A 6,000-nucleotide genomic window follows, 5' to 3' on the forward strand; every position below is an offset into this window, starting at 1 on the left:
GAGGTGTCAGGGGAGAACAGGTAATCCATACACAGCGGAAGTTTATTGTTGTGTGTTAAGGCTTTCTTAGAAAGAGGTCCATCTGTGTGATTCAGGAAACTGACAGCTTGCCATATAGTTTAAGATTATTAAACATCTACCAATGCAATCTTGGCCATATGTAACATGTTAATGCGACACGTTTCCTTCTCATCTTTAGTTTGTCAAAGTTACACCAGGGCCGTACAACCACATTTGGGGCCCGGGGAACCTACCTCCATGGGCCCCCTCAACCCCCCAACATTTAAATAATGTTTTTTAGGAAAATATTTCAACACATTTTGCCATGAGGCTGAGAGACAAATCTGCTGTTTTATAGCTCATCTCATGCTTTTCTTGTTGCAGTTGTAAAGCAAATGTCCTGCTATTCTACACATTTTGCCATTGCTTATCAAATCAAAATCAAATTTTATTGGTCGAGTAGACATGCTTTGCAGCTGTTATCGCATGTGAAGCAGAACGCTTATGACATGTTCAAATGCTTATTATGACGTGTTCATATGCTATCTGGGGGGGCCCCGACCTCCAGGGGTCTCCCAACCCAAAGTATTTTTTTTAGGATACATTTCTGGGGGGGTTGGGGGCTCCCTGGATGTTGGGGGTCGCGGGACATGTGCCCTGTGTGCCCATACGGTAATTTGGCGCTGAGGTACACCATATGTCAAACTTGTATATGTAACAGTGTAGGTTCCGTCCCTCTCTTCGCCCCAACCCGGGCTCGAACCAGGGACCCTTGCACACATCGACAACTGACACCCACGAAGCATCGTTACCCATCGCGCCACAAAAGCCGCGGCCCTTGCAACGCAAGGGGAAACCCTACTTCAAGTCTCAGAGAGAGTGACGTCACCGATTGAAACGCTATTAGCGCGCACCACCGCTAACTAACTAGCCATTTCACATCGGTTACACTCACCCCCCCTTTGACCTCCTCCTTTTCCGCAGCAACCAATGATCCGGGTCAACAGCATCAATGTAACAGTGTAGGTTCCGTCCCTCTCTTCGCCCCAACCCGGGCTCGAACCAGGGACCCTTGCACACATCAACAACTGACACCCCACGAAGCAACGTTACCCATCGCACCACAAAAGCCGCGGCCCTTGCAACCCTACTTTAAGTCTCAGAGCGAGTGACGTCACTGATTGAAATGCTATTAGCGCGCACCACCGCTAACTAACTAGCCATTTCACATCGGTTACATATAGTGTACTTCAATCAGAGGAATGGTCAAAGTGAAGTTGCAGGTCTTTCTAACAATATATTTCATCACATGCTTCATACAATGAAATACTAAGTAAATTAAATACATGCATCATTTCTCTAGCCTTGTACAGAATCTAAATGCACACCTCACACTTTTAAAACATTACATTTGCACAGAGCATAGTTAGCCAACCTCAGCATATTGTGTTTGGTTACACAGAATATCCTATACACCATAAACTACCAGAGAAGGAACATTATGAAGATCTCGAATGTTGCCATATTCTTTTCTCATATGCCTATTTTACTAAGGAAATTAGTCAGGGAAACAATTATAAGCTACATTAACTAACATTTTTTAAACAGTCAGAATCCTGGACACCAGTGAATTAAGCAAGACCTCAACAACTAATGAATCACTTCAACAAGAGGCCATTGCCATTCTCATAATGCAATATATTATAATAGCCTACATTATTTAAAATGAGGAGAGGTTATTCCACCACCATCATATCTAAGCCTTTGGTTCAGCACTAAAGATCTACATATTGCAACACTGTACTTCAAATCCATCTACATAAAACAATGTAGACCTATAAACGTTATGCTATTTAAATAGCAAACATGCAAAAGTATATATCAACGTCCAATGGCAAGTTAATTAAAAATACAATTACTTACAATTTGTTCGTTGTTGATTTCAGGTCTTCCATACGTAAAAGGACCTGGAAGAAAAAGTTAAAGGACATAATTTTACTTCATTTTTGAAGTAGTTATGCTTTGTTGGATTTTTTGCGCATGTAGAGCACTGTAGAGAAACGAAACTAGTCTTGTGTTGCAGCCTCGTATTGCCCTGTCATTGCCTCGCAGCGTTTGACACAGTGTGTTCTGCACGTAACCAAAGTGACTGACACCCACTAAAGACGACCGACGATATGGAACATGTTAAAAGGACGGGGGTTTGATCCCGGGGAAAGCTTCTCATCTTTGCTATTCCGATCCCGCTTTGTCTGCACTGTCAAGCGGAGTGGACTCGGTGTAATAGCCCACGAGCAGTGAATCGAGCACGGGCTCGCGACACTGAATCATAGCGTGAAACTGCTGTAGTCACTTTATATAGCCTGCAATCTATGGTCACTCCACACAGAGACACACATGATAAGAAAAAGTTATTTTTTACATCATCAGGCGACCAATGGAGATGTGGCTTGGCCTACCTGAGCAATGCCCTTCTCTGAATGAAAGCGACAGTTTTTAAAACTTTTAAATATATAAATATGAATTGATGTATATGATGGGCTAGTGAAAAAGGCTATGTTGCTATGTTTGTCCATGCAATGGCCATTGATTGACATCTACAGACGTGTACCCTTGCAAAGCTGCACACAAAATATTAGATCAATGTGTGTGTGCGCCAAATAGAATATGAATAGCAGAATTACAGCACACACACACACACACACACACACACACACACACACACACACACACACACACACACACACACACACACACACACACACACACACTACTGCAACAGAAAAAGAGGCACATTTAGTGTTCTATAGGTGAAACTGAAAAGCAGTAATATTGCACTTGTTTGCAGAACATGCTTCTCACAGCATATGTTCGCCATGCCTTTTTTTCAGTAAACAGTGAAACGGTCGGTTATCTCAGACCAGACTATTTATTTCATCCTTGTTCCCTTCTTTTTAAAACATCAATGCATATATCTTTGTAAAATAATAGGATACCTGTTACATCTCCGGGATAGACTACACATCAAATATGTACATAATGTTTTTCCATTAGATTATATTTAGGCTATTCACTTAGGCCTAAATCCTGTCCAAAAATGTTGTTAATGACAATGGCTATACAATTAGTCTATTAATTAAATAGAAATGAATTCTGCCATGTGTCTCAACAATATTAGGCAAATTGATACATTAATAAACCAAACCATTATTATTTAGGACTATGCATGATTCTTTTCACATTATTGATCCCTCTCCCTTTCAAAACACATCTGTTTTAGGGACTATGGTGTCATACCACTTATGTTAAATTAAAGCACCATTTTCATTGGCTTGTGCCCAGAAACTCTCTAATGAATAACTTGATGTGGTTTATGAGTTGGAATGCTTTAAAAATGTTTTGTGAAGGGATGCATATTAAACTGCTGCAGTTGCAGAGAAATTATTCTGGTAGAACTATTTTGACCAGGACTTGCTTACTCACAAGGGTCCTGAGATTTCCTGAGATTGTCTGAATCACTGTCTATGCTGGACGGCCATAGATAACACAGGGGAGGGGGTGGGCCTGGAAACAGAAGGGCTATGAGACAGAGGTTTAATCCTAGACACATAAAAAGTGTGATGTATACGGAGGGTGCGAGGCAACAGAATATGAACAGCAGAGGGGTTAAGGATTTTAGAGATGGGGAAGGGGCCAATAAAACAGGGTGAAAGTTTACAGGACTCCATCCAGAGGGGCAGATCCCAAGTGGACATCTATACTCTCTGCCCCCAACAATAGCAGGGAGCAAGGTCCGGTGGTGGTCCGCCTGTCGCCAATACAGTGGGGCAAAAAAGTATTTAGTCAGCCACCAATTGTGCAAGTTCTCCCACTTAAAAAGATGAGAGAGGCCTGTAATTTTCATCATCGGTACATGTCAACTATGACAGACAAAATGAGAAAAAATCCAGAAAATCACATTGTAGGATTTTTAATGAATTTATTTGCAAATTATGGTGGAAAATAAGTATTTGGTTACCTACAAACAAGCAAGATTTCTGGCTCTCACAGACCTGTAACTTCTTCTTTAAGAGGCTTCTCTGTCCTCCACTCGTTACCTGTATTAATGGCACCTGTTTGAACTTGTTATCAGTATAAAAGACACCTGTCCACAACCTCAAACAGTCACACTCCAAACTCCACTATGGCCAAGACCAAAGAGCTGTCAAAGGACACCAGAAACAAAATTGTAGACCTGCACCAGGCTGGGAAGACTGAATCTGCAATAGGTAAGCAGCTTGGTTTGAAGAAATCAACTGTGGGAGCAATAATTAGGAAATGGAAGACATACAAGACCACTGATAATCTCCCTCGATCTGGGGCTCCACGCAAGATCTCACCCTGTGGGGTCAAAATGATCACAAGAACGGTGAGCAAAAATCCCAGAACCACACTGGGGGACCTAGTGAATGACCTGCAGAGAGCTGGGACCAAAGTAACAAAGCCTACCATCAGTAACACACTACGCCGCCAGGGACTCAAATCCTGCAGTGCCAGACGTGTCCCCCTGCTTAAGCCAGTACATGTCCAGGCCCGTCTGAAGTTTGCTAGAGGGCTTTTGGATGATCCAGAAGAGGATTGGGAGAATGTCATATGGTCAGATGAAACCAAAATATAACTTTTTGGTAAAAACTCAACTCGTCGTGTTTGGAGGACAAAGAATGCTGATTTGCATCCAAAGAACACCATACCTACTGTGAAGCGTGGGGGTGGAAACATCATGCTTTGGGGGTGTTTTTCTGCAAAGGGACCAGGACGACTGATCTGTGTAAAGGAAAGAATGAATGGGGCCATGTATCGGGAGATTTTGAGTGAAAACCTCCTTCCATCAGCAAGGGCATTGAAGATGAAACGTGGCTGGGTCTTTCAGCATGACAATGATCCCAAACACACCGCCCGGGCAATGAAGGAGTGGCTTCGTAAGAAGCATTTCAAGGTCCTGGAGTGGCCTAGCCAGTCTCCAGATCTCAACCCCATAGAAAATCTTTGGAGGGAGTTGAAAGTCCGTGTTGCCCAGCGACAGCCCCAAAACATCACTGCTCTAGAGGAGATCTGCATGGAGGAATGGGCCAAATACCAGCAACAGTGTGTGAAAACCTTGTGAAGACTTACAGAAAACATTTGACCTGTGTCATTGCCAACAAAGGGTATATAACAAAGTATTGAGAGAAACTTTTGTTATTTACCAAATACTTATTTTCCACCATAATTTGCAAATACATTCATTAAAAATCCTACAATGTGATTTTCTGGATTATTTTTCTCATTTTGTCTGCCATAGTTGAAGTGTACCTATGATGAAAATTACAGGCCTCTCTCATCTTTTTAAGTGGGAGAACTTGCACAATTGGTGGCTGACTAAATACTTTTTTGCCCCACTGTATCTGGAGGTGGCCTTGAGAAGAGTGGACCGGGCTCTCTTCCAGGGACGACGACAGCGGCAGAGGGGGCAGAGGGTATTCTGACATCTTCCTCTTGCTCAGGGAAGAGCTGGGGCTGATATCCCAAGGAACAGTCAAAGGACGAGAGGCCAGTGGCCGAGCAGGGAAGGGTGTTGCGTGCATATTCCACGCACACGAGTTGCTGGTTACAGGTAGTGGGATTGGCGGACATGAGACAACGAAGCACAGTCTCCAGGTCCTGATTGGCTCGCTCCGACTGGCCGTTAGACTGGGGATGAAAGTAGGAGAGTCTTATTCTGCAAACATACAGTGCAGGTGGCGACAAACCAGGATGGCAGGAGAGTCTAGAGGAATGGGCCCATTCCAGGACAGGAGAATGGGCAGAGTCCAGGACAAACAGCCGGGAATGCTTGCCTTACAGACCCGGCCCTCTATACCCCAGATGAGTGTAGCCACCAGACAGGAAGTAGGGAGGACGGTCTCAGTGTCAGAAGGTGTAGCATCAGGACTGTACAGGCGTGAGAGCGAGTCAGGTTTGACATTCTTGGACCCAGGGTGG

The 6,000-nt window shown here is 43.6% G+C and overlaps 1 long non-coding RNA gene across 1 annotated transcript in view; it reads right to left on the reverse strand.

Moving 5' to 3' along the window:
* The window catches only part of LOC115192672 (uncharacterized), a 49,793-nt gene extending 47,361 nt beyond the window's left edge, over nt 1–2,432 (reverse strand). Inside the window, exon 1 of the long non-coding RNA XR_003877977.1 lies at nt 1,924–2,432. This is a non-coding gene — a long non-coding RNA (uncharacterized LOC115192672). The remainder of the gene's footprint in view (nt 1–1,923) is intronic.
* Nucleotides 2,433–6,000: the final 3,568 nt, after the last annotated feature.

Source organism: Salmo trutta, chromosome 4, assembly GCF_901001165.1.
Source record: "Salmo trutta chromosome 4, fSalTru1.1, whole genome shotgun sequence".
Taxonomy (NCBI): domain Eukaryota; kingdom Metazoa; phylum Chordata; class Actinopteri; order Salmoniformes; family Salmonidae; genus Salmo; species Salmo trutta.